This window comes from Choristoneura fumiferana, chromosome 22 (assembly GCF_025370935.1).
Source record: "Choristoneura fumiferana chromosome 22, NRCan_CFum_1, whole genome shotgun sequence".
Taxonomy (NCBI): Eukaryota; Metazoa; Arthropoda; class Insecta; order Lepidoptera; family Tortricidae; genus Choristoneura; species Choristoneura fumiferana.
The window spans coordinates 4,227,985-4,240,155 of NC_133493.1; the positions used below are offsets into that span (position 1 = coordinate 4,227,985).

General features: G+C 37.1%; 1 protein-coding gene and 1 long non-coding RNA gene across 5 annotated transcripts in view; both read left to right on the forward strand.

The window, feature by feature from the left end:
• The window catches only part of LOC141440575 (uncharacterized), a 37,903-nt gene extending 31,737 nt beyond the window's left edge, over positions 1–6,166 (forward strand). For all 4 annotated transcript variants that reach the window (XR_012452723.1, XR_012452724.1, XR_012452722.1 and 1 more), the window contains 2 exons: positions 3,070–3,184; positions 4,876–6,166. This is a non-coding gene — a long non-coding RNA (uncharacterized lncRNA). The remainder of the gene's footprint in view (positions 1–3,069; positions 3,185–4,875) is intronic.
• LOC141440570 (ATP-dependent RNA helicase DHX30-like) overlaps positions 1–12,171 on the forward strand; it is a 109,861-nt gene that overhangs the window by 78,789 nt on the left and 18,901 nt on the right. The window lies entirely within an intron of this gene.

The following is a 12,171-nucleotide window of genomic DNA, read 5'->3' on the forward strand; positions in this document are numbered from 1 at the left end:
ATGGTAAGAGATCACCACCGCCCATAAACATCTGCAACACCAGGGGCATTGCAGATGCGTTGCCAACCTAAAGGCCTAAGATGGGATACCTCAAGTGCCAGTGATTTCACCGGCTGTCTTACTCTCCACGCCGAAACACAGCAGTGCAAGCACTGCTGCTTTACTGCAGGATTAGCGAGCAAGATGGTGGTAGCAATCCGGGCGGACCTTGCACAAGGTCCTACCACCTGCAAAGCCTAGCTTCAGTAAACTACAGTAGGCTACTTGAGAAAGCAACATAAATACGGCAAAACATTTACTACTCGTACAGTACGCTTACTTGGAGTTAACACTTGACAGATGGGCGTGCCTTCAGTCAATTTTCAACTTTGAGTCCATACAAATAAAATAGTTTTTACATAATCTGTAAACGAGGGTAGCGGTATACTAAAAATGGCTTTATTTGTATGATGTCAAAGTTGAAAATTGACTAAAGGCACGCCCATCTGTCAAGTGTTAACTCCAAGTCATCGTACTGTACATCTGTAAGTACATGAAAAATTGTGCTAGTAGCATTCCATTGCTGCGTTTGATTGTCCTCTTCAAACTCGTTTCCCTTTACGACGTCGCAATTGTCTGAACTGAGTTTATCGTGTGTTTTCGGCAAGCATCGCCAAACTCAGACGACATTATTTATTCTGCCGTTGTTGGCAGGTGACGCGCCGGCATAATTACTATTACATACAGCGCCGTCATGCATAGGTATTTACGCTAAAACGGTCTGTAATATAATAACAATTGCATTTATTGGGTGCCACATTATCACAGAATGAGCAATAGTACAAGTATTCGACATTATACCTACCTACTGTTTCAGAGATGTGACTTATTTAAAATGCAAAATACAAAATAGGTACCTAATAATAATATCTTGGGAAAAATTATACAAATTGACCAAGCCCCAAAATGAGAAAAGCTTAGCTAAGCTAAGAACCATTTCACAGTAAACGTCATAGTGACATCGCATTAATTAACAATGAAAATCGCAATGACTTTTCCTTTGATAAGGCTCCATGGCGGCTCATGGATTAAAGTCCTTGAGTGTACTATGGGTGCTAGACAACGGATAGACATACATCTTTCTAATCTATAGGTAATATATAAAATTCACGCATCACAGTGTTCGTGACCAAACTCCTCCGAAACGGCTTGACCGTTTTTTTTTTTTTTTTGTGTATATTCGGTAGGTCTGAGAATAGGACGTAAACTATTTTACATGCTTCTACGCGGACGGAGTCGCGGGCAACAGCTAGTATATAGACACATATACACTTAAATACATAAGTACAAACATCCAAGACTCAAGTACAAACATTCATATTCATCATACAAATATTCGCCCGTCACGGGAATCGAACCCGCAACCGTTAGCTTCATAGTCAGGTCACTAACAACTTAGCTATCCGGTCGTCAAAGCTATTTCGATTTTGGATTTAAATACTTTTATTTAACAAGTTCTTTTTATAAAAGTATAAGCGCAAGAAGTCCGCTTTAGTATCATTTCGTCAAATTAGCAATTAGTCTAAGCAGCAAGTGGTCTAAGAAGCAACTGGCCTAAAACACTTTGACTCAAAGTCGACGGAGCTCTGCGAAGCTATTTCTGTTTTTCATCTTATTCTGCGTGGTGGAGCGCCTTGACGCAACTCTAACCTAACCTAACCTATGTTTTTCCAAATTTTTGCCAAAAATAAGGTTTGGACCAATTGGGATGCACCAAAAAAAATAACCTATCGTTTTTATTTCAGTTTTGGGAAGAATAGGATATTTTAAGATACCATTTTCATCGATTTTGAATTTAGATGAGTATTAAATTTTTTGTATTTTTTTACGAAATACGCTGGATGACGTCACAGTGAGACAGCCACGTTCCATTGCCTAGAAAAATTCAAGTCGTACATAACATAATCTGTGGCATTACAATGTGACAATAATACAAGCACAGCTTGTACTTATTTCGTTTCTTTTAGCTTCGATTATTCCTATGTGTTTAATGGTGTGATAGTAAATATATATTTTTATTAAAATCTGATATTTAAATTCTTTTATATTTACTTGTAACGTAGTAATTTAATAATTTAATTTGTAAAAATACATAGGAAATACTCGTATACATTTCGGACTTTACGATAAAAATGACAACTGTTTAAAGCCGGGTGGGCATCATGTGATTAAAGTTCTGTCTTTGTTACTCTTTGCTATTATAAGTAGGACAGCAACATTTCAAACTGACAATTTGCGTTAGAGTGTAGACCTACTTTAGAACTGCCTTTGTGACGGGACACTGCAGGGTTCAAATGAAGGTCATTACTTTAATTTTGTTTATTTAACAGTTTAACATATTTTTGGAATCTGATTTCTTTCTCCAAACGATTTTCGATTTATTATACGTTGTCAAAAATTGGGACATCCCTAGACCACTTGCTACTTAAACCTTATGTCTGAGTAGCAAGTAGTCTAAGAAGAAACTCTTCTTAGACTATTTGCTACTCAGACCAGTTGCTTCTTAGACCAGTTGCTTTAAGAAGCAATTACCACTTGGGTAGGTACTTTACACCAATTATACCGAAGTCCCAGGTGCTGTAATAGTTATCCGATGCTTGTACATTTGGCAGTGGGGTACTTAGGTAACGCTTCAACGCTTGTCAAACTTGCAATTGCCACTCCAGTCTTATTTCCTCCGAGTCGGAGTCAACAATGACTCCATATCTTGCTTTCGTCGTATCACGCACCAGAAAACTGTGCCTTTTTAAGGTCGACGCGACCGCGATTAAAAATTAACTATTAGGTGGAAAATTAGACAAATTAAACGGTTCAACTCACGATTATAATTCAGGAACTTTTCACCGTTGTAGCACACACACATTTGAAAAAGATCTTCCGAAAACATCGAAATTAGTCTGACCGTTCCTGACTTATAATGGTGATTGGAACCATTTAATTCGTGTAATGTTCCAAAATGTCTCACGTGAGCTTAAGTACTATTATTTTTTTAATTTTATTATTATTCATTATATTATGTTTTTGTTTCAGCCTATTGTACTTATAACTATAGTCTGTCTGCCCCTGCTGAATGCCCTATCTTTTTATCATCTAAACAACAGTGAAGTGGAAACATTGTCAATGTACATTCGTGCTTTGCTATATAGTAAGTATTATTTCAAGATATTTCCATTTCACCACGCTGACAGGTGCGACAACTTCATAGAGAGCCATATTGAAAGACACGCGTATGTTAATCACGAAACACCTTGGTATCGCAAACCTGACACAGCTTGAAAAATTATTCTTGTTTCATAACATGCCTTCATCATCATCATCATCATGTCAGCCGAAAGACGTCCACTGCTGGGCATAGGCCTCCCCGAGGCTCTCCACTCAGACCGGTCTTGTGCTTTCCGAATCCACCGCGATCCCGCGATCTTAACCAGGTCGTCGCTCCATCTTGTCGGAGGCGTACCGACAGCTCGTCTCCCGGTCCGCGGACAACATACCTTATTCCACACACACACAAACATCACGCCTGTATTCCCAAATGGGGTAGGCAGAGCACACGAAACGTTACCGCTTCGGAGCCACTTTTAGCAATTCCATACCTTAATAACACACGTTATTATCATTTAATATTTATACAAATAGTCATTCGACATTATGTCACTGATAATGGCCATGTTGGTGAAATAGAGGCCTAATATAGCAGAGTACAGAAGGAAGGTGTTAATTAAATAACTGAAAACCTGAAAGAACTATGTATAGTTTGCTCAGAATCGAAAAGAATCGAATACACTACTTTAAAGCGAGTTGAATGTGTATTTTTGTGATCAATCTTTAACTGTGCCCTGTCTAAATGTTACGAATGCAGCATACGACAATTTAATGTTTTATCCCTACAATATGTTCAGAAACTATAATCAACGGAATGGCCTATATAAGAAAGCTGTATCTGTGGCTGTATCTTAATATTTACATTAAAATATTAATAACCGATAGGTACTTTATTTAACTACTTACAATAAAATTAATTCGTAATTACGAACATCTTTAAAACAGGCGTATTTGGTTGTATTATTGAATTAGTCAATTTGTACAGTGGTGGAATGACAAGGTTGACCAGTTTTCAAATACATTTCAAATTGCAAGCACATGTTACCTTTTTACTGACTGCGAAGAAGGAGGGTTATGTGTTTCACCCGTATGTATGTATGTATGTCTATTCCTATGTCCTCTCGTAACTCAATACTCAATATTTATTGCTCTTCCACAATGTATGACAGATGTTACGAGTACAAAGGGGACAGGGGTATAACTACTCAACGGCTGAAACTATTTTGATAAATGATACGTCATTAGATTTGTCTTGATGACGCGAGACACTGGTTACATGAAATTCTTGAAAAATCAAAATGACGAATTTTTGGCGCCAAATTGTATATTCATTTTTTTTTTATCAAACCTATCGAGTAGAGTGGCAAATGAAAGCTAATAATTAGCCTATTCTTAATATGTATATCGGTTATAATAGTTTTAATCTACCGTTTTCACAAATATGACAAAAAAGTATGTAATAAAACAATATCGAGACCACTACGTTCACGTCTTGTTTTCTTCTTTTTAGTATTTTTTAACGCAGTCGGGGTTTTGATTTTTTAAATTTATTGTTTTTTGCGCTCTTACAAGCGCACGCTGTCATGTCACTAATATGGAACCAGGTCATTCTAATGAACGGAAGGGAAAAGCTACACGTTCGGAGTAAAATATTGTGTGATACCAAAAAGTATAAAATAAGGTTTAGCCAATTTAAAGTTTTCAAGTTTGATCTTCATTCTATTTTTTTTTCAGGTTTATCGGCATCAGCTGTCTCACTGGTCGGATTGATGTTCGCTGCGTTTCTATCGGAAGTCACCGGACGCAAGCATGTCTACAGATACCTCTTTGCACTCTCTATATTTTCATCTATTCTCGTTGTGTTTTCGAAGCACCTAACTGTGATATATGTGTTATTTATTTTAAATGGGATGATTAGAGGTGGAAGTTCAGTGATGAACGGCGTAGCCATCTCCGAATATAGTAGCCCAAAACATAGGTTTGCGTGGTTGATATGTGATAAAGCAGCGTACAGCATTATTAGCCTTCTAATTTCAACTATGACGTTGGATTCAGTAATTTTATTTTATGTACTGCTAGTAATCCAGATAGTGTTAGGGTTGATTTGCCTAGGATCTACTTGGGCTTGGCCGGAATCGCCGTACTGGCTAGCTAACAAAGGGAAGCTCGAGCAGAGCAGAGCGGCTTTTATGTGGCTGCGAGGAAACGGAGGCAGGGAGGAGCTCGCCTCCGTGCTTAAGGCGCGCCGCCGCCCCGGCCCACCCAAACTATTCTGGATTAGTCTTTTAATCGCTATTGCTACAATATTGGTTAGCACTTTCAGCCATCTACAAGTAGTACTATCAACCATGGCTTACCGCGAGTTGACTAGTGAAATACGCGGGTCACACTCACGAGTCTACATTAATTTATTTGTCACCACGGCAATTACCTGCACTTTAGCTGCGTTGTCTTATTTCATTAGACGTAAAGTTATATTTATTGTTGTTTCTATTCTATCCTTTATTTTATGTTATGCTGAAGCTCTTTGTATGTACCTTATATCTGGCAGTGCTATCGATGGCATGTCATTTTATTTGTTGCATAACGCTTCTGATGTGATACTACAAAGTGGTCCATCAGTTTTCGGGGTGATTTTGTTCATTGAGATTACACCACATAAATACAATACGTTTATATCATGCATTTGTTTCATCGTGATGTTTTCGGCTGATTCAATTTTGGTACCTTTAACTATGCACGCTACTTATAAATTCTTACACTTTTCTGCGTCATTAGCGTTGTCTACGACATTTGCGTTAGTTGCAGCATTGTTGTATTACTTTTTTGCTCCGGAAACTAAAGATAAGACATTGCTAGAGATACAGAGGTCGTATATACCTAGTGAAAATGACTCGAATCCTGAACAAAATCAAAGCATGATGCTCAATGTAACATAATATGTTAAAAAAGAAACCATATCATTTTAAGAGCAACTTAGTATCTAAAGCTTTTTTTATTTATAAATAAATACACATGTAAAGCTTGCGGAGTTTCATTTTATTCACTTCAAATTTTTAATTAGCACATATTAACCTTAAGTTACTGCTTTTGAAAGAGAATGCAAAATAATCTTAAGTTTGGATTGTTCTAATTTCCGTAGAGTTACGGCAATTTTCATTTGACGCGTTTAATAAATCTTGCCACGTACAATGAAACTGTGGACTCGCCTTCCGTCAGCAGTGTTTTCGGACAACTACGATATTGGGGCTTTCAAGAAAAGGACTTATAATTTCTTAATGTGCCGGCAACGGGCCAATGACTCTCCTTGACTGGTTGGTACTCATGGGCAGTGTTGTTCATTTCCCATCAGGTCATCTGCACGTGTTCTTACAGTGTGGAGGTGGAGGAACTGCATGAACACGCATATATACTGCATAAGCGTAGCTATCATAAGGTCGCGGGTTAGCAAAGAAATCCTTTTAGTTCATTGATATGGACCTCCGAACTGTACATTTTAATAAACCTAGGCTCAAAAGAAGTTCAGTTTTTAAAACTACTTTATTTATAAAACTGAGATAATAGTTTTATGCTCGAGCCTTTTTACGGTAAGACTATTTTTAAGGCGGCTTTGTTAACTACATTTGATCCAAAAAATATCGTTGATAATTGTTCTGTGCAACCCTGGTTGTCTGACTTGTAAAATATTGTTTATACATATATTATAAACAATGCGTTCTAATTATGACGAGCATACAGATAAACAGTCTTGTTAGCATACATTTCTTATCTGTGAGAATGTTATTGCAATTAACCATCAAAGTAGATTTATCTAATTATTAGTATTAGATACTCATATTTCGAACATCTCTCAAAAACAAAACAATTCAATTTCAGGAGATGTGTTTTTATATAGGTACAGTAAAAAGTTATACATCAAATAGTTGAGGTACTTACCTACGTTTTATTTGAAATTAAATGTCAATTGCAAACAATTTTTACAAATTTCGCGCTTAAAAATAAAACTACACTTGTGTTGATATGCCTCAGAAAAGGTTTCATTTACCGCCATTTTTAGGTTTTCGTAGTCAAATAGGAACCCTTATAGTTTCGCCATGTTAGTACTAGAAAGCTGTAATTTGGCATGAGTAATACATACTAGTATCAGTCACGCCGACAATAATAATTAATTATTTTTAGGGTATCTCCCATAGACGTAAAGTGGGGGTGATTTTTTTTTCTCGACTAACCCTATAATGTGGGGTATCGTTGGATAGGTATTTTAAAACCTGGTGGTTGCTAAGACGATTTTTCGATTCAGTGATCTGTTTGTGAAATATTCAACAGTAAAGAGCAAATTTTCTTTAAAATCGTAAGTAATAAGTGTTGACTGGAAAATTTTGAAAAAAATCAGGATGGTAGTAAGTATATCAAATTTACAAGGAAAATTATAACGGCTAAGATTGCTTGAGAATTATTAGTAATTTAAAAGTAAATTATAGCAGCCTAAGGTATAAAATATAATAATAATAATATCATGGGACACTTGACACCAATTGATCTAGTCCCAAACTAAGTAAAGCTGGTACTAGGAAACGGATAAACATACTTATATAGATAAATACATACTTACTTAAATACATATTAAACATCCAAGACCCGAGAACAAACATTCGAATTATTCATACAAATATACACCTAAACTTGGAAGATTCCGTACACAATACTAAATCCTTGGAAAAATATTACTTGATTTTCTCATAATGGCTACGGAACCCTATCTTAGGCGTGTCCGACACGCTCTTGACCGGTTTTTGGATGTTCGGTTTATCTTGTAGCAAAAAAATATTTTTAACCGACTTCAAAAAAAGGAGGAGGTTATTAATTCGGTTGTATTTTTTTATGTTTCCCTCAGAACTCTGTCATTTAAGAACCGATTTGAAAAAAAATTGTTCACCTCAGCGCCTAAAACAAACAGGTTATGCTATGAGAAATTAGTGAGCAAAATCGCATTTTGCTCACTCCGTGAGACAAAGTAACTTTTTAATTATTTTTTTAAATGCTGAGTACCTACAGTGTTGGGTCTACTCACTGAATTCCAAATATTAGAACTTTACTTTGATTTCACTTCAACACGAAAAAAGCGAGAGATAGGATCAACAAGTCAATTTAATTTCACATCCAGCAGACAATTACTTTTGATTGGTCCGATTGGCGTTTCAGCACGCCGGGAATGAAATTCTGAAATATGTTCTAAAAAGTCGTATCGTACTATGAAATAAATATATTGATACGACCTGTTACCTTAATGCATTACATGGTTGTCGTGTTTTGCGAGCCATAAATGAGTCAGCTGTTAAATGTACATATATAGGCAGTTTTGTGCACTAGATATAGGTTATCTATGGCCACATTTTCGAGTAGTGTCGCGAAAAGTATGTTTTGTATTTGTTTGACAAACATAATGTTAATGCGACTGATAAAGACAACGTAATTATGATACTTAACAGTACTATAACAGACGAATTAAGTAAAAATATTCTCTGCAGTGTGAAATCCAGGGCAAAGAATGTAAACAACTCGATATTGGTACAGCGAAACGTTTAAAAATAGCGTCAAAACATACACGGACCTTATTGCCCGTGGTTCAGTACCTACCTATACTCGTAAGAAGCAGGATCGCAAATTGTAATAAATTAAAATGTCGTTTTTTTTTTCATCGTAATTTAAATGCCCAAATGTTGCAAAGTCCTGAAGTTTTAAGGATATGTATCATCTTAAAGATATAGTAATCTGCCAGTCATTAGATTTCGGTTTGCTGCACATTTCTAGTGCCATCATCCATCAACTTTGCTATACAATTTACATTAATACTAGCTGTTGCCCGCGACTTTGTCCGCATAGAAGTCGTTTATCGCCATCCCGCGGGAACTATGTTCCCTATGTCATTTCCCGGGAATCAAACAGATATGTCATTGTATACCGAATGAAATCTAAATCGGTAAACCCTTTAATTGCAGAATGGCATGCACTTAATTAGTAAATAATTTAATTATTTTTGTTTTCAACTTCTGGTACGATACAGTTGCCTTAACTAACTGAAACCGGTAGGATTAATATTAGTCCTGCTCACGACTCCCGAATCACCCAATCACCGAATATAAATGCATTTATGCTGGTGAATTGCATAGTTCACGCAGGCGACCGATAAAATAATTGTTCGCAGATAGAGTCGCGGGCAAAGCTAGTAATATTATAAATGTTAAAGCTTTTGAGAATGTACGTGCTTTCGTAAGTGTGTGTGTGTGTGTGTGTGTGTGTGTGTGTGTCTGTTGTGTCTGTCTGTCTGTCTGTGTGTGTGTGTCTGTGTGTGTGTGTGTGTTGGTCTGTGTGTCTGTCTGTCTGTCTGTGTGTGTGTGTCTGTTGTGTGTGTCCTGTGTGTGTGTGGTGTCTGTGTGTGTGTGTCTGTGTGTGTGTGTGTCTGTGTGTGTGTCTGTGTGTGTGTCTGTGTGTTGTGTGTCTGTGTCTGTGTGTGTGTTGTGTGTGTGTGTGGTGTGTGTGTGTGTGTGTGTGTGTGTTTTTGTTACTTAATAATGCTAAAACTCATTCGCTAATTGTGCTCGATGTTGTCTTCAATTGTTAGATGATTTGTGTGACGGTTTTCGCCCAATCATTTTTCCTTGCATTAACTTTCAGCATTCGCGTTTTTTCCGCGATCTCTACGTTTCAACTAGTAAAATTACTGAATGTACAAGCTTTAAGTTTTAAGTGTTTGTGTCTTCTGTAATATGAAACAAGGTCTAAACAATTACAATGTTTGAGAAATTTAGTTAATCTATTTCTTTTTTTTTTCCACTGATCGGATCTGTGTTCGCTGCTTTTTTATCGGAAATCACCGGACGCAAGCGTGCCTACAAATACATCTTTGTACTCTCTGTATTTTCGTTAATCCTTGTTGTGTCATCGAAGCACTCAACTGTCTTGTGTTTGACATTTATATTACAAGGGATGATTATAGGTGGAAGTTTAGTGATGAATGCCTTAGCCATCTGCGAATATAGCAGTCCAAAACACAGGTTTGCGTGGATGATAGTTGATGTAGCAATAGGCCTTGTTATCTCAAGAGCTTCAAATATAGAAATCGTATTTTATACACTGCTAGTAATTCAGTTAGTGTTAGGGTTCATTTGCTAAAGATGTATTTGGGCTTGGCCGGAATCGCCGTACTGGCTAGCTAACAAAGGGAATCTCGAGCAGAGCAGAGCAGCTTTTATGTGGCTGCGAGCAAAGGAGGCAGGGAGGAGCTCGCCTCCGTGCTTAAGGCGCGCCGCCGCCCCGGCCCACCAAAACTATTCTGGATTAGTCTTTTCCTCGCTCTTGCCACAATATCGGTTACCATACTCACCACACCAATATCCAAACAACACAGTCATCAATTTTATTCTACAATTTGATGCGTGATACGCGCGAGCCACTGTATAAAATTCATTTATTTGTCACCACTGCTATTTTCTTTATTTTACTTTCCGTGTCTTATTTAACTACACGTAAATCTCTCTTTATTGTTGTTTCTGTTATATTGTCTATTTTATCTTACGCTGAAGCTCTTTGTTTGTACCTGAAGTGAAGTGGTCACGATAGTTTATTATTTTATTGGTTGTATAACGCTTCTGATGTAATGCGAACCTGCGGTCTTGCACCTTTCGGCTTGATTTTGTTCATCGAGATAGCACCATATAAATACAACACGATAATTTCTTGCATTTTTGTCTCTTCCATTTACGTTCGCTTTAACTGTTTACCTTAATTATGAGTTATCTTTCCACCCTTCTGCGTCATTAGTGTTCTCCACGACATTGGTACTGGTTGCAGCATTGTTTTACTACTTTTTCGCTCCGGAAACTAAAGATAAGACATTGCTAGAGATACAGAGGTCGTATACGCCTCATGAAGATGACTCGAACCCTGAACAAAATCAGAGCATGGTTAAAACTAAATTTATAACGTCCATACCATTGGTAAAGCAGTTCTGTCAGGTATACATGTAACATGCGCCTAGTGAGAGCTGTATTGTGGCCTATATAAGGGTGCTCTAAAATGAGTGTACCGGGTGTATTCTGTAACAGGAGAAAATAATTAAAAATAATAGAATCTTTAGATTTCCCTTTTTCATATAAATTACATGTAATGATGATGTAATTACGCCATCCTAGAGTCCAATTGACGTCGCCTACATTGCTTCTTCGAATAAATTTTAAAGTGTAATAGAAATAAAAAAAACTACTTATTTATGAAAGACGCTGAACTAATGTCGTTGATTCTAAAGAGTACAATCTACGTTTTAATTATTTGATCCTGTTACAGGCCACACCCGGTATAATGAATAAATTATTATATTAATTATTGTTTTTTTGTGTTTTCTAAACACACTTAAAAATATAGTTTGTGGAGTTTTATTTTATTTATAGATAATTCTTAATTTTGGCTTAATCCAAATACTCCTGCTATTAAATAGTACATTATTGTAGAGGCCGGAAAGTAGGGGGTCGCCGGCCAAGCAGATATATAGAAGGGGCCGGCAACCCCGCGTTCCGGCCGAGGCTTGTAGTGTTTTTCTCAAACATGACATGAAATAAAATAAAAACAAGAAATGAAGCTGGCGGGACGCTAGTCTCCTCGCCGTGTTGTGTGGCTGCTGTCAACTAACTAAAAGCTTGTAAAAAGGTAAAAAGTTATTTAGAGATTTTCATCCTTGCTCCAATGCGACGGAAGACCACGCCCTCCGGCTAACAACTGCTGCTTACCCGATGATGATTAATGTGCGATCGTATGTTTCTATTCCATCCACGTGCGTTTGTTGTGCCGGTACTATAAATACAGACAGCGCTTTGCGCGAATGAAGGTCAAACTGCAAACATTCAGTATAACCGCGCCCGCGGCGCTATCGTCTGTTTTTTTTATTGACTGGCCTTGAATTCTTAAGTTCAAATTTGAACCTCGTATCATGCCATCCCGCTCACGTTAATAGTATTTAATACAAGAGTAAGAAGA